The following is a 24,207-nucleotide window of genomic DNA, read 5'->3' as shown; positions in this document are numbered from 1 at the left end:
ACAAAAACTCATAAAGTGCATGGGTAGGCGTAGGGCCAATCACAAACGTTTATACAGGTTCGCGGACTTGGTCTTGGGAAAGCACGAAATATAATAACAGGAATATTGTATGTACATATTATTATACAACCGTAACGTGACGTCAAACAATAATGTGTGAACCAGGAAATATCATAACATATTTAAAAAGATAAACTTCCAAGTATGGTACCCCTACCATTATAAGTTTCTATGCAGACTACAGCAAAAATGAAACAAAAGAAACAAAGAGTAAGACTTATAGATGTCACACGTAATAAACTGTTGAACTGTCCTGTCCTTTTGCTATGGCAATTACATAAAAAGTAGCGTGCAATTGTGAGACCTTGCACTATAAGTGCTGGTTATGAAGTGCAGTTTGTAGCAATATCTGTCTATCGGTCGTATTAAAATACTGTACAATTGAAAATGGCACTACGCCAATTAAAGTGAACGCAGTATATAGTATAATGCAAAAGGGTAAAATTTTTCATTGTTTAACCCCTGTTTCGGTACACAAATATGCAAATAATGATAAAACATACCGTAATAAACAGTGGCTACGACCTATAAAAGTACATCAAGTATCAAATTCCAAAACTGATCTAATGTTTACAGTCGAACGCAGCAGTAATGATTACGAAAAAATTGAAGTAATTTATCAAGGCTTCCAGCTCGTTGTCTACGCAAAAATGGCATGATTTAGAAATTATAGTAAGGTTACAAACATTACGGACTCAAACGCTTAGACATTTGATCAGAATATGAACAGCTTCTTTGTGTCTTATGTAACAGCTGTTTTGCCTTGTCTATTACGCCACAAATGTGGAAGTAATGGCATACTTAATTTCTATAAACATGTATATAATTTACACACACGACCTCACAAGCCACATTTACATTTTTTCTGATTAAGTCAGGTCTTATTTGTGAGAAAACGTTTTAAAAATTGCATAAAAGTAAAACCAAACTACGATGGCTAATAAATAATAACATGAGCTGTATATTGGTCTTAAGACCACTTTATGGGGGTGCTGAGCCGTCGGAGACTTAAACCCTTACACGTCCCATTAGCTACGTACTGGAGTATTATGCTAACCCAGTGTTGTGCTTCTTGAGTGTAATGGACGTAGCATACACTATCTATGCGAAAATGCAGCAAGAATGCAGGAACAAACTTAGGAACAAATTAAATCTAAAGCTGTGTACGTCAGAATAGAATGCCTATTACGTGAGTGCAACTTAGACAACTTATGCTGGGGAGATTAATGATTAATAGGAATACATGTTTATATGAAACCTTATAGTGTCCGGTACTCGAACCTGCAGATAAGTGTTTCAGTTGTGATTTATTAAATATATTTTTTATGTTTTTCATTACATTACTACCATTCCAACCCGACATGTTTACTCAGGTAATGTGTGGTTAAGAGCTGAACAAAGTTAATGATTTAACAGATCGTCAAGTATTTTGTAATGTCACGTTCTTGCTGTTTCCCCTTGTTCATTAATAATTTTTTCAGGTTGTTTACGTCGAGATGTATAAATTTCAGTTTCTTCTAGAGTATTTAATTTATAGCCCTTACGCCTTTAGATCTTTTATTACGCCAGAGACCCTGTGATTTAAAATTTTAAAGTGTAGCCCTAAGGCAGTCCTATTATTATGTGTGTTCTTTAAAGCGTGTTTCAGAGTCTCTTCCCGTTTGCCCAATGAAAATACTATCGCAGTTATCGCATTTTATCTCGTACACACCAGGGTTTTTGTATTTTTTGTTACAATCTCCCAACTCGTGAAGTAAACGCAGGTCCAGTTTATTATTGGTTCTATATCCTATAGTAATATTTGCATGCTTAATGACTTTACCGGTCTTTTCAGAAATCGAAAGTACTTGGTGTACGTTTATGGGTAGTAACTACTGTTTATTATGGTATTTCTCATCGTCATTTGTATATTTGCGAACAGGAACAGGGGTTTAAACACGGAAACATCGTTTTTATCATTCTGTATTTTTACTACATACTGTGTTCACTTTAGTTGGTGTAGTGTCATTTTAAGTTCTACAAAATTTTAATTCGAACGATAGACAGTACAAATTGCACTCCATAACCAGCACGTATAGTGCAAGGTCAAACATTTGCACGCTACTTCTTATGTAATTACTGTTGCAAAAGGCCACTAAGAACAGGCTAGTTCAACAGTTTATTGCATGTGACATCTATGAGTGTTACTCTCTGTTTCTTTTGTTTCACTTTTGCTGTGGTCTGCATAGAGATGTATAATGGTAGGGATACGATACCTGAAAGCTTGTGTATCTTTTTAAATACATTATGATATTTCCAGGTACACACATTATCGTTTGACGTCACGTTACGGTTGTATAATAATATGTCCATACAATATTCCTGTCTTCCCAAGAGCTAGTCTGAGAACCTGAATAAACGTTTCTGATTGGTCCTACACCTACCCATGCACTTCATGACTTTTTATTACGTTAACTGCAATTTTTACTACAATATATAAAAATATATGTACATTACATTTTTTAACCGTTATACTTACGGTTACGGTCTATCTGTGTGGTTCTTTTCTTTGTTATCCATTGTCTTCACTTGTGTATGACATGCTGCCACCCTGCGGACACATTAGTTTTCGTACGTGGCTCTCCAGCTCTCGTATTCAATATGGCACACTACAGTCGACTCAGTACATTGTGTGGTGTTTTTTTCCCTTCATTGATATATACAATACTTGGCTGTTCCATATTCGTACAATGTGTTCGCAACTTGAAATTGGTATTGTAACAATCTCTTTCTAGAATCTGGTGGTGATATTTTTGAAACGCGTCATTTGAAAGGGCGGTCACAAAAATACCTGTGGCTACTTTACTATTATGATATCATCCATAATAGCTATTCCCGTACTTCTATTTAGTATCAACATGGGCGCACACCTCATTCGCGATTTTACATCGCAAATGTATCGTGTATGTTATTCCAGTTGAGAATGTAGCACATGTACAGTAGCGAATTGGAAACGGCTGTGCAACTGCGCAAAATGCCTGCATCATCCGAGAGTAGAGAGGTATCGAGCGCGTCACTGTCTTCGCTTACAGTGAAATCATTTTGAACATGTTCTGGGGTAAATATAAAGTACGCAGCTGTGTTGAATTCCGGATCCCTCGTGCCGTTGCTTTCTGAGAAGATAGAATTTTGTGTTTTTTTCTGTTGAACGTGTGATCCGTACTCCACTGCATAACTCTGAAATAAAGTAATTTGAGACAAAACTTTATTTAATGTTTTAAGTTTATTTTGAGGCACAAATTATACCTAAGAAATGTGTACGGTTGCTTTTTGAATCGTCAAGAATTAATTTTGTGTTGTTTGTGCCGCTCTTGGTATTCCTACTCTACTGTATATCTCTGAAATAATAGCACAGAAACGTAGTGGTCACTAAAATTTAGATAGTTTAGTTATGTGAAACTGAAATAACGAATTTTGCACTACAGACCGGATTTTACGTGCAAAACGATTTTGTATGTGCTTCAGTATTGCAAATGGGATGGGCAGAAGGTAACGGAAACACTTTACAGCGTATTTCTCTATGCTGTGTCACTTTATGTACTACGTTTCCACGTCATACCGGATTTTACGTGCGTATTTCACATATACAAGTAGGTAACTTGAACTTCTGTATCTCTGAAACGGACGAAGATATGAAGAAAATTCTGAATGTCGTTTGAGATCAAGATGTTAGAAATACACAGTAAAAAAATTTTTAAAAATCTTTTGCTCTGCACGGCCGTCTCGAAACTCGTGGATGAGTTGAGGTACCCAAAATACAAGTTTTTGGGGTTTTTCTCGATAGCGGATAAAGATTTTTGAAAACGAGGAGATAAATGCCTAGAGAATATACCTTTAAAATTTTCTTATTTTACTATTTAGATTTCGCTTCGTGCCTTATTTTGTAGGAGTGGGGTAGCTTCGAACCTCTGCATCTCGGAAATGGGTAAAGATATCTTGAAAATTTTCACTGTTGTTCGAGCACAGTATCTGAGGAATATATCGTTAAAATTTCAGCCATTTGTTGTACACAGCCGTCATGAAATCCTCGGCTGGGTTTTTGTCCGCTGGTGAGGGCGAAAATACAGAAAAAACCCTTTTCTTAGGGTTTTCCGAGAAAGCGCCAATGGACTAATGGAATCTGTACAGGTTCCATCAAACCCACCGTAGACCACATCAAATGCAAAAAGAGCCAGCCGATATGCTCCAAGCAGGAGGAAGTATGTAATATTCATACTTTGTCCCCGTAGTGTAGGATAGTGATACTAAGTCGATCCTTTTGCTGGGTATCCATTTGGTCTCTAGCCAGAGGAGTATCCAAAATACCTGACCCTTCCTTTTTATCGCCAATAGAACCCGAGATACGAGCACTGGAAAATCCCGCTTCTATGTGCGGCGTATTGCGACACTTCGTTGCGCATACTGTCGCGTGCGTACATGAAAGAGACTGAGGATTTAGGGTCAATATTATTAAAGTTTCTTTTCAGCAGAACAGTTCTGAAGAATACAGGCTGCAAATCTGAGACGCAACGAGAGAAATAGGATCATTTTTAAAGCCATTACTTTGATTATTTAGTAACAGTTTATGGGGCACATTAATGAAACTAGCCTTTTTTTATACAACGAATGAAAACGTTAACTAACGTTCTATTACACACAATAAACCTTAAATATTTACGAAATTATTTTATATTAAGGCACCCAAGAGCAAATATTTGCTATACGAAACATCTGGCTGATATCAGTTAACATTTAACAAACTCTATTCCTGGATACGGGGTAACACCTTAGAGCAACATCAGGCAGAAACATTATTTCTAGCCTAAATATGATCCACCCAGACAATAGCTGTCGCTTATCATGCAAGCCTTCACGTAATGAGCTGAGGATTCATGCAGTGATTTCGTAGTACAAATACCTGCTTATTGAATTTGAGGTTGTCAACACTGAATTGTCCAGACGAAAAATCAGTTTCTGCTCAATGAAGAGTGCACAAAATGACGCGCTCGGATTCGTAACTGTATATCACGAATGTTCGAAGTTATGTTGTATGTATTTTCAGTGTCGGTAGCGCTTGTAACCCATAAACGTATCCTGGCCAGACACAGCACTTCGTAAAGCTACTAAGACTGCCCTTTCACGTACCGGAAAACAACGAGAGAGAGAGAGAGAGAGAGAGAGAGAGAGAGTGAAATACGACTAATCCAGAAGATTCAGTTACAGATGCGTTTTGATGACGAGTTTATTGGTACCAAGCACGGCCCTATCAGTTACGTTATTAAAAAGCTCCCTTGTTAAATGACTCATTTTGAGTAACAAAACCAATTTTCTCTGACCAACAAACACCACCGATGTCATATGCCTGCATGGAGATCTATCAGGTGGAGAGGGTTAAACAGCCGGCCGCGGTAGCTGTTCTAGGCGCTCAGTCCGGAACCGCGCGAATGCTACGGTCGCAGGTTCGAATCCTGCCTCGGGCATGGATGTGTGTGATGTCCTTAGGTTAGTTAGGTTTAAGTAGTTGTAAGTTCTAGGGGACTGATGACCACAGATGTTAAGTCCCATAGTGCTCAGAAGCATTTGAACCATTTTTGAGGGTTAAACATTTTTTCTGTTTACCATTCAGCTGATATTAAAATCAGTGAAGACGACGAGTTAAAAAGTTGGAGCCACAAGACATGCAAGTACGTAGGGATTCCAACTGTCCACGCGTTCGAAGAACTGGCATCCAATTTGGCCTTGCAAACTAAACTTCAAGCGTCCTAGCCATACCGCCAGTCTGAGACCACACGGATCGTTAGTGTCTCTTTCTACTATTATGTTATGTAACATCGCAGTCCTGATGTTCGCTAACTTCACATTGCGATTATTTACATTTTTGTACGGTTTTCAATTAAAAACAGTATGATTATCTAAACACAAATACTATCCAATTTTTCGTCATAACGGATAGTCACTGCTTTCTGACTGGGAGGGAGAAGCTATGCGTTCTGTGACACACAGCGTTTCTCAATTGATTTTGATAATGAACTGTTAACAGGATGCGTAAGAGGACTCTGGTGCGATTACTGCGGTCGAGTAGACATGTTGTTGACAACGAGTTATTGTCTGAATCTACTTTGCTGCGTTGTTACAGCCATCTTGATAATTTTATTGAGAAAGTTTAGCCATCTGTTAGACTCGCAATACAACAGATACAAGCAGGATTTGTCATTGTACAAGAGCATGATACTAAAATATAGCATTCCTTAGTTGTGGAAAGGTCAATTCGGTTTCCTATTGTGATGATACAGTGTCTATAGCGCTTTACCGTTGTGACACATGGAACGTAAGTAGCTGTAGGTTTGTTATGTTTAGATATGGTAAAATGAATTTTATATTTTGTTGTTACAACTGTAATAATGGAAGAATTGTTTGTGTTTATTTCTGTTTCGTGATACAAGCGGGGGTGTGGCAGTGGCGGAATGAAAGGCCGTCGCGTCGCCACGTAGTCAAAGTTACCGGCCATCAGAATCGTTACAACGACGGCCGAGTTACAAAGAAGACATCCCGAAGTGACGCGCCCAACCTTGCCGTAATAATGGAAAAAAGAGGAATGTTACAACAATTCATGTTCCTTCCGATTTCCTACATGCAGTGCTTTCATATTTATCTTCATTAAAGTCCTTTCACTTACGGTAGAATACCTCAGTCCTCTTTATTAATTACACCATCGACTCGCCAACAAGTCCCTGTACGTAGGTGATGAAGACGAATCCCTCCACCGTCCATGGACAGGAGATTAGCAGTTGGGTGACTCTGTCGCTATCTCATAGCGAAAATGAGGAGTTGGGTCTTTCAGCAGTCTTTGTATCTCACGCGGGAAAATTCCCTGGTGTAAAAAAAAAAAGATCCTGATGATACTTTGCGGATATGTAAAGGGTTCAAAATAATTCAATACATGTTTTTCGTTTTCCCCAATTTCACTTTTATTGCGTAAAAAACACCCCCAAAGGTAATTTGGCATATGAGGTTTAGAGGACTTTGTGAGAAGATTTTCAAACCTGATTCTGTTGTATGATTACTATACAATCACAACTTCAGCAACAATATAATGAAACTGCAGTCAGTAGTACATAATCAGTTCACTTTGCCACGGTTTCCCAGTGTACTGACTTATATCTGATGACGACATTTAAGAGGATCGCCGGTCGCGGTTCTAGGTACTTCAGTCCAGAACCGTGCAACTGCCGAAGTGGCCGTGCGGTTAAAGGCGCTGCAGTCTGGAACCGCAAGACCGCTACGGTCGCAGGTTCGAATCCTGCCTCGGGCGTGGATGTGTGTGATGTCCTTATGTTAGTTAGGTTTAAGTAGTTCTAAGTTCTAGGGGACTGATGACATCAGATGTTAAATCCCATCGTGCTCAGAGCCATTTGAACCATTTTTTAAGAGTATCGACTGCCAGCAACGTAAGAATACTGCTGAATTTTATTTTGTATTTCGCTGTCTGTCGTGTGAATTACGTAAAGAAATTTCGTTCATTTTGTATACATGATGTAAAAATTGCTTTTTTAAGAATTTCTTTACAATTAATAACTTTTGTATCGATTTTGGATTATAATAATGGGTTACTTATTATTTTCAGTTAGTAAAATGCACGTACTTGAATTGGAAAACATTAACTTAAAGCTTAAAACAACAATTTAAAATATGAAACAAATATTACCAAGTTTAATTAGATCCCTTAACCGGGCAGGTAGGTTAGAAACTTTAAAAAGGGAAATGGATAGGCTGAAATTAGATATAGTGGGAATTAGTGACGTTCGGTGGCAGGAGGAAGAAGACTTCTGGTCAGGTGACCACAGGGTTATAAATACAAAATCAAATAGGGGTACTTCACGAGTACTTTTAGTAATGAATAACAAAATACGAGTGCGCGTAAGCTACTACAAATAGCATAGTGAACGCGTTATTGTGGCCAAGATAGACACGAAGCCCACGCCTACTACAGTAGTACCAGTTTATATGCAAACTAGTTCCGCAGGTGATGTAGAGATTGATGAAATGTATGATGAGATAAAAGAAATTATTCAGATAGTGAGGGGGGACGAAAATTTAAGAGTCATGGGTGACTGTAATTCTGTAGTAGGAAAAGGAAGAGAAGGAATCGTACGTAATAGGTGAATACGGAATTAGGTTAAGGAATGAAAGAGGTACCTGCCTGGAAAAATTTTGCACAGAGTATGACTTAATCATAGCTAACATTTGGTTCAAGAAACATGAAAGACGGTTATAAACATAGAAGAGGCCTGGAGATACTGGAAGGCTTCAGATATATTATAAAATGGTAAGAAAGAGATTTAGGAACCAGGTTTTAAATTGTAAGACATTTCCAGAGGCAGATGTGGACTCTGACCTCAATCTATTGGTTATGAACTGCTGATTAAAACTGAAGAAACTGCAAAAAGGTAGGAATTTAAAGAGATGTGACCTGGATAAACTGAAAGAACCAGAGGTTGTGGAGAGTTTCAGGGAGAGCATTAGGGAACGATTGTCAAGAATGGGGGAAAGAAATACAGCAGATGAAGAATGGGTAGTTTTGAGAGTTGAAATCGTGAAGGTAGCAGAGGATCAAGTAGGGAAAATGACAAGGGCTAGTAGAAAACCTTGGGTAACAGAAGAGATATTGAATTCAATTGATGAAAAGAGAAAATATAAAAATGCAGTAAATGAAGCAGGTAAAAAGGAATACAAAAGTCTCAAAAATGAGATCCACAGGAAGTGCAAAATGGCTAAGCAGGGATGGCTAGAGGACAAAAGTAAGGATGTAGAGGAATATATCACTAGGGGTAAGACAGATACGGCCTACAGGAAAATTAAAGAGTCCTTCGGAGAAATGAATATCAAGAGCTCAACAAGGCCCTGGGAGCAGAGAACATTCCATTACAACTACTGATAGCCTTGGGAGAACCAGCCCTGACAAAACTCCACCATCTAGTGAGCAAGATGTATGAGACAGGCGAAGTACCCACAGACTTCAAGAAGTATATAATAATTCCAATCCCAATGAAATCAGGTGTTGACAGATGTGAAAATTACCGAACTATCAGTTTAATAAGTCACGGCTGCAAAATACTAACACGAATTATCTTATCTTAGAAGATAGATTAAGGAAAGGCAAACCTACTCTTTTAGTATTTGTAAACTTCGAGAAATCTTTTGACAATGTTGTCTGGTATAATCTCTTTCACACTCTGAAGGTGGCAGGGGTGAAAGACAGGGAGCGAAAGGCTATTTACAATTTGTACAGAAACCATGTGGCAGTTATAAGAGTCGAGGGGCATGAGGGGGAAGCAGTGGTAGGGAAGCGTGTGAGACAGGTTTGGAGCCTATCCCCATAGTTATTCAATCTTTATATTGAGCAAGCAGTAATGTAAACAAAACGAAAATTTGAAGTAGGAATTAAAATCCATGGAGAAGAAAAAAGAACTTTCAGCTTTTTCCGAGGACACTGTAATTCTGTCATAGACTGCAAAGGACCTCGAAGAGCAGTTGAACTGAATGTACAGTGCATCGAAAGGAGGATATAAGATGAACATCGACAAAAGCAAAATGAGGATAATGGAATTTAGCGTAATTAAACCAGATGATGCTGAGGGAATTAAATTAGGAAATGAGACACGTAAGTAGTATGGGAGCTTTGCTGTTTGGACAGCAAAATTACTGACGATGGTTGAAGTAGAGAAGATAAGAAATGTAGACTGACAATGGCAAGCAAAGCTTTTCAGAAGAAGACAAATTTGTTAACATCGAGTATTAAGTGTCAGGAAGTCTTTTCTAAAAATATTTGTATGGCGTGTAGCCATGTATGGATGTGAAAAATGGACGATAAATAGCTTAGACAAGAATAGAAGCTTTCGAAATGTGGTGCTACAGAACAATGCCGAAGATTAGATGAGTCGATCACGTAAGTAATGAGGAGGTACAGAATAGAATTGGGGACAAGAGGAATTTGTGTCACAACTTGACTAGAAGTAGGGGCGGTTAGTAGGACATGTTCTGAGGCATCAAGGGATCACCAATTCAGTATGGGAAGGCAGCTTGGTGGGTAAAAATCGTAGAGGGAGCCCAACAGATGAATACACTAAGCAGATTCTGAGGGATGTAGGTCACAGTAGGTACTGGGAGGTGAAGAAGCTTGCACAGGATAGAGTAGCATGGAGAGCTGCATCAAACCAGTCTCCTGACTGAAGACCACAGCAACAACAACAAACATTTTAAATTTTAAAATTAATCAGTAGTGGTGGGGAATCTTGCTAAATTTCAAATTATTACGAAATTTGATTATACAGTTTTCAAGAATGTTAGTTATAGTTTAACTTTCATACAAACTTATTTTTTAAATATCAATTTTTTGCAGGTACTCTTTCTGAACTTAATATGCCAAATTATCTTTTTGAGTGTGTTTTACCCCTTAAAAAGTAAAATGGGAAAGCTAAAAAATATGTATTGCAATATTTTGACCCCTCTACATACTCACCAAGTTTAATCAAAATCGTTTATTTTCACCTGCCAATGTACCCTTGTTTGTTGTCATTGGTGTGACAACAGCCACGATTACTGTAGGACTTTGTTACAACTGGGTAACAAGAAACACACAGTCGCTACATGCTTTCAAAGAAGTCTAGGCTGTAACTAACAAACCAGAGACTCTAGTTGAGAATAATAAGGTTGTAGCTGTGACCGGATGTCCCTTTATTATAGCGGTACTGCAGACACACTCATTTGTGCTAATTGATTTCAAGTTATGGAACTTGGTAGATCAATGGGTACAATAGTCATCTGCTATCCAGATTTAAGTTTTCTGCGGTTTCCCCAAATATCTCATGATGAATGGCCAGAAGGTTCCTTTTAAATTGGCGATGGCCGATTTATTGTCCCACTTTCATCCATCATTCGCTTGAGCTCCGTCGGTATTGGCCTTTGGTCTTGTATTTGGGATGACGGCCATTGGAGTCCCTGTACAGGTAATCAGATTAAAATTTTTCATGAATTTGCTGCAATGCTTAAGACCAGTGTAAGTAGGGTTCCTTTGAATGGAAAAATACTGGAACATATCCAAACAACTAGGTCGTGCAGGATATCGCTCTTAAAAAATATGGTGTCGAGTGGTCTACACATCACACCCTAGAAAAAAAAAGTGACATAAGTCAGATAACACGGCACTTTTTTTTTTAGTATTTCTCATTGAAAAACACATGTGAAGTGACGCAACATGGATGAAGAACATCATATCTCTATCTCGCAATTGTCCACTTCGGGACAGTTATGGCAGTTTTGTTGTAGGCTGCTTCATGATTCGCCATGGCAAAAACAGTGTCACTTCAGGGTCATTTAAGAAGAGCGACACATTATGAGCTGTGTAACTTTTCTTCATGTATTAGGTAAGTTGAATGTACGTTTTAATATAAATGATCATTACAATGTCTGCGTTTATGCACTGTGTCTATAATCGGAACAGCGCTGCTGGTATGGTCGCAGGTTCAAATCCTGCCTCAGGCATCGATGTGTGTGATGGCCTTAGGTTAGTCAGGTTTAAGTAGTTCTAAGTCTAGGGGACTGATGACCTCAGATGTTAAATCCCATAGTGCTTAGAGCCATTTGAACCGTTATATTATAATGCCCTTCAGACGTGCATGCATTTTGCACACAACTTTGACGATTACTGCTGTTGTAAATATTATGAAATTTCGTGCAATGCAGGTAAGAGAGAACGAATTACTCTCTCATTGTTTCTCACATTGAAGGCTACTGTTTAATGTTGGTTTTACATGCAAGTCATCTTTTCTGTAAGACGACAGGAAGTTATCAACATGGGGAGACATTGATAGGAGCATTTATATTGTTAACGCGTTTGGAATCTTTATTGCAGCTCTGCTTCGAATAGAGTTTTTCTGCAGTTGGGAACAAGCAGGCAGTATGGTCATTTAACAGTGGACGTTTGGGCCAAACGCTACTGAAGGAGCTGTCAGGCGGTGACGTCCTTCTGCCCGCAGAGTTTCTTTGGGGAGCTTCAGGCTTCAAACCACTTTTAGAATGAACGCAACTTTTATAGCACTTCTGAAATGGTCTACGTTGGGACAAAAAACACTTCTCTTCGTTTCACCAAGGCCTTTGGTCAGACTTGCTATAACATTTGGGCCGTTCAGATAGTGATCTTGGTGATAAATGTATTGTTCACTTTAGAGCGAAATGGGAACTCAAAACATGCTTCCTAAAGTGACAGCAGGAAATCACAAGTCTGGAGCACAACGTCTTCTGCCCTCTGCATGTGGAATGGCAAGTTAGGCATTGTCTGCTTCTCCAGATAAGAGGGTTGGGTTGTTTGGGGAAGGAGACCAGACAGCGAGGTCATCGGTCTCATCGGATTAGGGAAGGACGGGGAAGGAAGTCGGCCGTGCCCTTTCAAAGGAACCGTCCTGGCATTTGCCTGGAGTGATTTAGGGAAATCACGGAAAACCTAAATCAGGATGGCCGGACGAGGGATTGAACTGTCGTCCTCCCGAATGCGAGTCCAGTGTCTAAGCACTGCGCCACCTCACTCGGTCTCCATATAAGAGAAGAACAATGTTAACTATGATTAGGGTTAGCCTATGATTAGAGCAGACCACTTAGAGAGGAGATATTGAGCTCGTGGAGTCTTGTGATTGGCACGGTGGGGCCGGTTGAGTGAGTGCTTTGATGGAATTAACTGAGCTGTGATGGAAAGTACAGAGAGGAGGAACTTGGGCTACTGATTCAGACTCCGATCTGGAGAGGATTCTGGTCTTGACTCTTGTTATGAGTGGGCTGTACTTGGGACACTTGTCCTGAGCATGACTTCGCACTATCATTGGTCTTGACTGGGAAGCCTGTGGTGAGGACTTAGTGGTACCAATAGCTTAGACCTCGTCATCTCGTACAAGTCGCTGGGCCAAGGGCGACCTTATTCGTGACAGGTTTGCCACCTTGACAATTGATCTCCCTGTGCGCACTGCTGTGCATGACTGGCGAACGTTAAGTGTCGCACGTTAGAATCTGCCAAGATTTCGGGGCTCCATTAGAGGGAAATTGTGATCTGTCTAACATACCGCGACCCACGACTTTGCACATTTCGTGCCCGCTATAGTGAATTACAGGTGCTGTATATCGCTCTGCAGATACTCGAACCATGACCATTTCCTGATATAGTACTACGCATCGAGAAAGGGGTATAGTGTTGTTTCTCTGGGTTCCTACAGCAAGCAGAATCACAGTCTCACCACTTGTTCTCAGATGCAGCAGTGTAGTACATTTGAGTACAGAATAAATCTATCGAAGTCTGTTCAGTGTTAGATAATTTCAGATTGAAGTCAGAGTGAATAGTTCAGTCAGACAAAACTTAGTCTTTGCCAACCAGTCGCCACCAAGTGGAGCGTTAACGATTTGTTGCATCTACACTCCTGGAAATTGAAATAAGAACACCGTGAATTCATTGTCCCAGGAAGGGGAAACTTTATTGACACATTCCTGGGGTCAGATACATCACATGATCACACTGACAGAACCACAGGCACATAGACACAGGCAACAGAGCATGCACAATGTCGGCACTAGTACAGTGTATATCCACCTTTCGCAGCAATGCAGGCTGCTATTCTCCCATGGAGACGATCGTAGAGATGCTGGATGTAGTCCTGTGGAACGGCTTGCCATTCCATTTCCACCTGGCGCCTCAGTTGGACCAGCGATCGTGCTGGACGTGCAGACCGCGCGAGACGACGCTTCATCCAGTCCCAAACATGCTCAATGGGGGACAGATCCGGAGATCTTGCTGGCCAGGGTAGTTGACTTACACCTTCTAGAGCACGTTGGGTGGCACGGGATACATGCGGACGTGCATTGTCCTGTTGGAACAGCAAGTTCCCTTGCCGGTCTAGGAATGGTAGAACGATGGGTTCGATGACGGTTTGGATGTACCGTGCACTATTCAGTGTCCCCTCGACGATCACCAGTGGTGTACGGCCAGTGTAGGAGATCGCTCCCCACACCATGATGCCGGGTGTTGGCCCTGTGTGCCTCGGTCGTATGCAGTCCTGATTGTGGCGCTCACCTGCACGGCGCCAAACACGCATACGACCATCATTGGCACCAAGGCAGAAGCGACTCTCATCGCTGAAGACGACACGTCTCCATTCGTCCCTCCATTCACGCCTGTCGCGACACCACTGGAGGCGGGCTGCACGATGTTGGGGCGTGAGCGGAAGACGGCCTAACGGTGTGCGGGACCGTAGCCCAGCTTCATGGAGACGGTTGCGAATGGTCCTCGCCGATACCCCAGGAGCAACAGTGTCCCTAATTTGCTGGGAAGTGGCGGTGCGGTTCCCTACGGCACTGCGTAGGATCCTACGGTCTTGGCGTGCATCCGTGCGTCGCTGCGGTCCGGTCCCAGGTCGACGGGCACGTGCACCTTCCGCCGACCACTGGCGACAACATCGATGTACTGTGGAGACCTCACGCCCCACGTGTTGAGCAGTTCGGCGGTACGTCCACCCGGCCTCCCGCATGCTCACTATACGCCCTCGCTCAAAGTCCGTCAACTGCACATACGGTTCACGTCCACGCTGTCGCGGCATGCTACCAGTGTTAAAGACTGCGATGGAGCTCCGTATGCCACGGCAAACTGGCTGACACTGACGGCGGCGGTGCACAAATGCTGCACAGCTAGCGCCATTCGACGGCCAACACCGCGGTTCCTGGTGTGTCCGCTGTGCCGTGCGTGTGATCATTGCTTGTACAGCCCTCTCGCACTGTCCGGAGCAAGTATGGTGGGTCTGACACACCTGTGTCAATGTGTTCTTTTTTCCATTTCCTGGAGTGTATTTGTGTTTCCAGTACCTCATGTTTTAGCTGTCATTATGCTTGACATGTGTTGTTTGTCCTTTCTCTTTAATCAAGAAACTCGTACCATAACTTTTATTAGAAATCAATCCTTTGTTGATATACTGATCACCCATTAACAGTCATCTAAAATAATGACAGGACCACCATTTCGTTAATATTATTTCAGCAGTCAAGCTCATTTAGATTCTCATAAATGTGATAACCTCTAATGTGTGCTAACAACAAACACAGTCAACGCGCAAAATTCAGTTAGCAGACTCATGGTCCAGGTCGTCAGGTGGAAGGCTTAGTGGTTAAAGTGACTGCTGTCAGGGCGTAAGCCCACAGTCGGCTGTAGCCCTTAAAATTATCAAGCAAGTCCAGTATAGTCTCACACAGTGTACAAGGAAAAAAAAAAAGGATACAGAAAGTTGACACCAAATCCCTTTTCTCAGGGAAAAGTATTCCTGCATTATGTAAGCCCAATTCTGTGTAATTGTTATTTGTGTTCTTTAAATTGTATCTAATTAATTTTCCTCATTAAAGTGTCTTCCGCCCATGAATCATGGACCTTGGCGTTGGTGGTGAGGCTTGCGTGCCTCAGCGATACAGATAGCCGTACTCTAGGAGCAACCACAACGGAGGGGTATCTGTTGAGAGGCCAGACAAACGCGTGGTTCCTGAAGAGGGGCAGCAGCCTTTTCAGTAGTTGCAGGGGCAACAGTCTGGATGATTGACTGATCTGGCCTTGTAACACTAACCAAAACGGCCTTGCTGTGCTGGTACTGCGAACGGTTGAAAGCAAGGGGAAACTACAGCCGTAATTTTTCCCGAGGGCATGCAGCTTTACTGTATGGTTAATGATGATGGTGTTCTCTTGGGTAAAATATTACGGAGGTAACATAGTCCCCCATTCGGATCTCCGGGCGGGGACTACTCAAGAAGACGTCGTTATCAGGAGAAAGAAAACTGGCGCTCTACGGATCGGAGCGTGGAATGTCAGGTCCCTTAATCGGGCAGGTAGGTTAGAAAATTTAAAAAGCGAAATGGATACGTTAAAGTTAGATATAGTGGGAATTGGTGAAGTTCGGTGGCAGGAGGAAGAAGACTTCTGGTCAGGTGACTACAGGGTTATACATACAAAATCAAATAGGGGTAATTCACGAGTACTTTTAGTAATGAATAACAAAATACGAGTGCGCGTAAGCTACTACAAATAGCATAGTGAACGCGTTATTGTGGCCAAGATAGACACGAAGCCCACGCCTACTACAGTAGTACCAGTTTATATGCAAACTAGTTCCGCAGGTGATGTAGAGATTGATGAAATGTATGATGAGATAAAAGAAATTATTCATATAGTGAAGGGAGACGAAAATTTAAGAGTCATGGGTGACTGTAATTCTGTAGTAGGAAAAGGAAGAGAAGGAATCGTACGTAATAGGTGAATACGGAATTAGGTTAAGGAATGAAAGAGGTACCTGCCTGGAAAAATTTTGCACAGAGCATGACTTAATCATAGCTAACATTTGGTTCAAGAAACATGAAAGACGGTTATAAACATAGAAGAGGCCTGGAGATACTGGAAGGCTTCAGATATATTATAAAATGGCAAGAAATAGATTAAGGAACCAGGTTTTAAATTGTAAGACATTTCCAGGGGCAGATGTGGACTCTGACCTCAATCTATTGGTTATGAACTGCGGATTAAAACTGAAGAAACTGCAAAAAGGTGGGAATTTAAGGAGATGGGACCTGGATAAACTGACTAAACCAGAGGTTGTACAGCGTTTCAGGGAGAGCATAAGGGAACAATTGACAGGAATGGGGGAAAGAAATACAGTAGAAGAAGAATGGGTAGCTTTGAGGGATGAAGTAATGAAGGCAGCAGAGGATCAAGTAGGTAAAAAGACGACGGCTAATAGAAATCCTTGGGTAACAGAAGAAATATTGAATTTAATTGATGAAAGGAGAAAATATAAAAATGCAGTAAATGAAGCAGTCAAAAAGAAATACAAACGTCTCAAAAATGAGATCGACAGGAAGTGCAAAATTGCTAAGCAGGGATGGCTAGAGGGCAAATGTAAGGGTGTAGAGGCTTATCTCACTAGGGGTATAATAGATACTACCTACAGGAAAATTAAGGAGACCTTGGAGTAAAGAGAACCACTTGTATGGATATCAAGAGCTCAGACGGAAACCCAATTCTAAGCAAAGAAGGGAAAGCAGAAAGGTGGAAGGAGTATATAGAGGGTCTATGCAAAGGGGATGTACTTGAGGACAATATTATGGAAATGGAAGAGGATGTAGATGAAGATGAAATGGGAGATATGATACTGCGTCAAGAGTTCGACAGAGCACTGAAAGACCTGAGTCGAAACAAGGCCTCAGGAGTAGACAACATTCCATTAGAACTACTGACGGCCTTGGGAGAGCCAGTCCTGACAAAACTCTACCATCTGGTGAGCAAGATGTATGAGACAGGCGAAATACCCTCAGACTTCAAGAAGAATATAATAATCCCAATCCCAAAGAAAGCAGGTGTTGACAGATGTGAAAATTACCGAACTATCAGTTTAATAAGTCACGGCTGCAAATTACTAACGCGAATTCTTTACAGACGAATGGAGAAACTAGTAGAAGCCGACCTTGGAGAAGTTCAGTTTGAATTCCGTAGAAATATTGGAACGCGTGAGGCAATACTGCCCCTACGGCTTATCTTAGAAGCTAGATTAAGGAAAGGCAAACCTACGTTTCTAGCATTTCTAGACTTAGAGAAAGCTTTTGACAATGTTGACTGGAATACTCTCTTTCAAATTCTGAAAGTGGCAGGGGTAAAATACAGGGAGCGAAAGGCTATTTACAATTTGTACAAAAAGCAGATGGTAGTTATAAGAGTCGAGGGACATGAAAGGGAAGCAGTGGTTGGGAAGGGAGTGAGACAGGGTTGTAGCCTATCCCCGATGTTATTCAATCTTTATATTGAGCAACCAGTAAGGGAAACAAAAGAAAAATTCGGTGTAGGTATTAAAATCCATGGAGAAAAAATAAAAACTTTGAGGTTCGCCGATGACATTGTAATTCTGTCAGAGACAGCAAAGGACTTGGAAGAGCAGTTGAACGGAATGGATGTTGTCTTGAAGAGAGGATATAAGATAAACATCAACAAAAGCAAAACGAGGATAATGGAATGTAGTCGAATTAAGTCGGATGATGTTGAGGGTATTAGATTAGGAAATGAGACACTTAAAGTGGTAAAGGAGTTTTGCTATTTGGGGAGCAAAATAACTGATGATGGTCGAAGTAGAGAGGATATCAAATGTAGACTGGCAATGGCAAGGAAAGCGTTTCTGAAGAAGAGAAATTTATGAACATCGAGTATAGATTTAAGTGTCAGGAAGTCGTTTCTGAAAGTATTTATATGGAGTGTAGCCATGTATGGAAGTGAAACATGGACGATAAATAGTTTAGACAAGAAGAGAATAGAAGCTTTCGAAATGTGGTGCTACAGAAGAATGCTGAAGATTATATGGGTAGATCACATAACTAATGAGGAGGTGTTGAATAGGATTGGAGAGAAGAGAAGTTTGTGGCACAGCTTGACTAGAAGAAGGGATCGGTTGGTAGGACATGTTCTAAGGCATCAAGGGATCACCAATTTAGTATTGGAGGGCAGCGTGGAGGGTAAAAATCGTAGAAGGAGACCAAGAAATGAATACACCAAGCAGATTCAGATGGATGTAGGTTGCAGTAGGTACGGGGAGATGAAGAAGCTTGCACAGGATAGAGTAGCATGGAGAGCTGGATCAAACCAGTCTCAGGACTGAAGACCACAACAACAACAACATTAAAGGGTATTAATTTTCATAAATTACAAGTCTGAGTTTTGTATTTTTCTAACACAGCAATTTCAATTTTTCTTTTTAAGTACTAATTTTGCCTACTGGAGGTTCGAATGTCATATTCCATTACAGAAAAGAAGTTATTTGTGGTGGAAAAGAGGCTAAAGTAGTACTTGGGGGTCATAACAAAAAAGGGAAAACATTTTAGAAAATCTAGAAATATGAGACAACCCAAAGGATTAGTTAATAATTAGCTCATAGCACATAACATTGTACACTATTATTATTGTATATACTACAACGGAATTTATTCCCAAAATTATTTACTTGAAATTTAAAGGATACTTTTACATTTCAGTATATCTTTCATAGAGTTCCTTAAGTCGATTTTTCTCAACTATTGCACATTTATGTAGTGTCACTGTCCGTGCCGGTCTGTGATACGGAAATATCTACACAGAAACGTTATGAGGAGAGGAATGCCGACATGCGGTGCAAGCGATGGAATTGGAACGTCTCATGGATCGGAAACCGGTCGCAAATCTAATATAAGTCACAAGCCTTAAGAATAGGTATGGGTTACCTATCTCAAGGTTGGTAACTCGCAAATAACTTGGCAACTGGTTAGGAGATTTTTAGTTCCTGATAAAGTGTTAAAGAGAGTAGGGAGAGAGGAAACCAGGGTAGTTGTGTCGAAGCGGCTTACATCTGTGTATAATAACGTACGCTCTACGAGCAGAGAACTGGATAGGACGCGCAGCTGCAGGAGACCAGGGAGTTATATGTTGGTTGTTACGCATCAGGTGCTGCGTGGGTGAGCAGGAAAGGGAGAAGGTTAGTGGGAGATTAGGCGGGGAGGGGGAGGGAGGGAGGGGGAGGGAAAGTGCCACAGCACTTGTTTACCAGCCGCCGGCCGGTGAATAATTCAGGGACAGCGGCTGGCGCCGACTGTAAACACTTGTTATATCGCTACGCAGCCTCCAGCCCAAGGCGAGCGCCGCCCGCCTAACGACGGCTGCGGCATTACTAATGCATTCGCGACGAGCTCCGACATGTTTGCCCTACTGACTATGGCACAATCGTACCTGGCACGGTTAAGGTGATGCGCTGTTTGCGAGAGAACTCGTCGCTACACCTGCGCTAGAATGTGCTCGGCTCACAGTATCAAAGCTGCAGAAGCGCAGAAAAATTCCTTGGTTCTTTGTTGCTTCAAGACTTTCGCTGCCCTTATCCACGAGCTGCAAATTCCCAGAAAATCGCTCAACTTCGCTACGCCATGACGTATACTAACACAGGCCAATAAAAAAATTTTTAAAACCTTATTTTACTTCGATAGCTGATCTTTATAGATTTTTGTGAGCTGAATCCAAAACTAGCCTTAGTTTCTTTGTATCACCCATATTTTGAGCAATATGCTTTTTATTACATAGTATAAAAATCCTATGCTATACGGTAAACGGGTAAATTAATGAAACGCTTTGTTACAACATAAGCATGGTTTTGTATTTAGAGTAAGCTAGTAAAAACAATGATATGTGTTAATAGAGGTTTCACTTATCAGCTGGAATTGGTTTCTGTTATCTATCTCTTGTTTCTTTGAAGCTTCTTGTGTAGTTTTTTCTACGATGAGTCGCTTGCTGAACTTCTCGGTGAACTGACCAACGGTAGTCCCCCATCATGATGGTGTTCCAGCGGCCTTGGTAGCGTTTTTCCGTCACTTCAATGTCATGGTGAAAACGCTCTCCTTGCTCCTCGCTCACACTTCCCATATTGTCCGGGGAGAAATCAAGGTGACTGCTCAAAAAGTGAACTTTCAGGCCCATTAAACATCCTAAAGTTTTAAACTTCTTTAACACTGTAGCTATAATAGAAACATATTCTGGGTCTTCTTCATATCCTAAGAACTTTGTAACGACTTGCTTGAATGACACCCATGCTTCTTTCTCATTTAAGGTCATTTTGGATTCAAAGTTAACATCAAACATCGATTTTCTAATGTCAGGTCCGACAAAGACACCTTCGTTTAGTTTAGGTTCTGAAAGGCGTGGAAACTTTTGGCAGAGATATTTAAAACATGGTCCATCTTTAGGCAAAGCCTGTACAGACTGTTCCATTACGCCTAACTTTATATGTAGAGGTGGTAGGAGTACGTTTTTTTTGGATCTACAAGGTTTTTGCGTAGAATGTTCTTCTCACCAGGTTTTAAAGACTCCTTCACAGGCCTGTTCTTTCTGCACCAGTTTTGATCCAGAGCCCCACCGTCCCATTCATACAAGAAACATGGAAATTTGGTAAAGCCACCTTGCTGACCAAGGAGCATGCATGTTACTTTTAGATCGTCACATATTATCCAACCATGAGCAGAATAGCCTATTTTCTTTAGCACTATTTCTAGGTTTTCATAGTTTTCTTTCATATGTACAGAATGTCCAACAGGTATAGATGAATACATGTTACCGCTGTGTCATAAAACAGCCTTTAAACTAGTTTTGGATGAATCAATAAATAGCCTCCAGTCTTCCTTTTTATATTCAGAACCAAACTCGTTCATGAGACTGGGCATGTCTGAGCAGTACAGTAAATCACCTTCTTGTTGAAAGCTCTGTCTTTCTATACGTGCATCTGCTGGTACCAACTGCCAATAAGTTCTTTTCTTTTAATCTAGATGCAAGCAATTCAGCTTCCTCTTTCGTTAAGCTTAGATCCCTAACCAAATCGGTAAACTGAGTAAACAATTTGGGCTCTAGACTTTCTGTATTACAATAGAATTCATCATCATCTGGTTCATCTAAATCAGATTGTACATCAGAAAATACTTCTGTTGGAATAGAATTTAAATTATCTGATGGTTCAGGAACCGGCAAATCTACACCATGCCCTACAGGTCGAATGGCGGACAGAAGGTTAGGGTAGCTTATTACCATCTTGTTTTTTGAATTATGACCAGTAATATCAACATTGCTAGTGCAGAAATAATCGAATGATTTCTTGGCTCCCTCCATATCATAGGAACACCAAATCTAAAGGCTTTTTACTCCTTTTTGGACCATTTTCTCATCTCTTCAACACACACATAACATACCTTATGCGGCGCCCAAGATTTATCTTCATCACCAAGTTTACATCCAAAGTATGATAGATAAACCTTTTTCACTAATTTCAAGATTTTAAACATGCCTGAAACAGTAACTATCGAAATTCTTCACGGTAAATGATGACAGCCAAAAGAGTTGTTGGATAAAGATTTATTAAAATTCTTAACCTCGGTTCCGGTATATCTAAATATACCTTCATCAGAAGTAAAATACACTATAATCAAATCCTGCAATGGAGATTCATAAAACAAGTGGCCTCAAAATGGGCCTCCGTGAACAGCTCTCAGTAGCTTTCTTTTGCTTTCGAGGCCAGTAAAACTACTAGGGCTGTTAGGAAAGTAAGGTGCGACCGGTCGCGAAATGAAAACCACTGCGAAAATCAAAAATATTTTATTCGCAACAGTTAGCCACACCTTCCAACTACCTCTGTAAATAGTCGTCGCTCCGACTTAGACGTTTGTCGTGGCGTTGTGCAAACTTCCCGGTGCCCTCGTCACAGAATGCAGCCGTCTGTGGCTTCCGCCAATTCTCTACGCTGGTCTGCCTTCGGTTTCTTGTGCCTAAATGTTGTCTCCGTAATCAGTGTTTCATGTGAGCAGAGATGAACAACGAAGGGAGCCAATGAAGGGCTGTATTGTGAGTGATCATACACTTTCCATCGAAAACGCTGCAGGAGCGTGTTCATTGCCCCTGCAGAATGCGGCTGAAATTTGTCTCGCAGAAAGAAAGGCACGACATTTATGTTATGTGGGCTGCATAGCTTCAGGCGAAATCTCTCAGCACATCCCCATACTCGACGGCAGATAGTGCTGTGTTAGGCATTTCTACGTGATCACTTTACGCTCTGAACTGAAAAGAGCGACTTGAAGCGATCGACAGGCACACTAAAGACACAGCCCAACACATGTGTAGAAAGTTCTATCGGGTTTTCACAATGGTTTCCGTTTCTCGCCTAATCGGAGCTTACTTTCCGAACACGCCTCGTATATTACACTACTGGCCATTAAAATTGCTACACCACGAAGATGACGTGCTACAGACGCGAAATTTAACCGACGGGAAGAAGATGCTGTGATATGCAAATGATTAGCTTTTCAGATCATTCACACACGGTTGGCGCCGGTGGCGGCACCTACAACGTGCTGATATGAGAAAGTTTCCAACCGATTTCTCATACACAAACAGCAGTTGACCGGCGCTGCCTGGTGAAACGTTGTTGTGATGCCTCGTGTAAGGAGGAGAAATACGTACCATCACGTTTCCGACTTTGATAAAGGTCGGATTGTAGCCTATCGCGATTGCAGTTTATCGTATCGCGACATTGCTGCACGCGTTGGTCGAGTTCCAATGACTGTTAGCAGAATATGGAATCGGTGGGTTCAGGAGGGTTATAAGCAACGCCGTGCTGGATCCCAACGGCCTCGTATCACTGGCAGTCGAGATTACAGGTATCTTATCGGCATGGCTGTAACGGATCGTGTAGCCACGCCTCGATCCCTGAGTCAGCAGATGGGGACGTTTGCAAGACAATAACCATCTGCACGAAAAGTTCGAGGGCACTTGCAGCAGCATGGACTATCAGCTCGGAGACCATGGCTGCGGTTACCCTTGACACTGCATCACAGACACGAGCGCCAGCGATGGTGTACTCAACGACGAACCTGGGTGCACCAATGGCAAAACGACATTTTTGCGGATGAATCCAGGTTCTGTTTACAGAATCATGATGGTCGAATCCGGTTTGGCTACATCGCGGTGAACGCACATTAGTAGCTTGTATTCGTCATCGCCATACTGGCGTATCACCCTGCGTGATGTTATGGGGTGGCATTGGTTACACGTCTCGGTCACCTCTTGTTCGCACTGACTGCTCTTTGAACAGTGGACGCTACATTTTAGATGTGTTACGACCCGTGGCTCTACCCTTCATTCGATCCATGCGAAACCCTACATTTCAGCAGGATAATGGACGACCGCATGATGCAGGTCCTCTACGGGCCTTTCTGGATACAGAAAATGTTCGACTGCTGCCCTGGCCAGCACATTCTCCAGATTTCTCACCAACTGAAAACGTCTGGTCAATGGTGGCCGAGAAACTGGCTCGTCACAATACGCCAGTCCGTACTCTTGATGAACTGTGGTATCGTGTTGAAGTTGCATGGGCAGCTGTACCTGTACACGCCATCCAAGCTCTGTTTGACTCAAAGCCGAGGCGTATCAAGGCCGTTATTACGGCCAGAGGTGATTGTTCTGGGTACTGAATTTTCAGGATCTATGCACCCAAACTGCGTGAAAATGTAATCACATGTCAG

The sequence above is a fragment of the Schistocerca nitens genome, chromosome 8, assembly GCF_023898315.1.
Source record: "Schistocerca nitens isolate TAMUIC-IGC-003100 chromosome 8, iqSchNite1.1, whole genome shotgun sequence".
NCBI lineage: Eukaryota > Metazoa > Arthropoda > Insecta > Orthoptera > Acrididae > Schistocerca > Schistocerca nitens.
The sequence above is the reverse complement of the archived record's forward strand: the minus strand, read 5'-3'. Positions refer to the sequence as shown.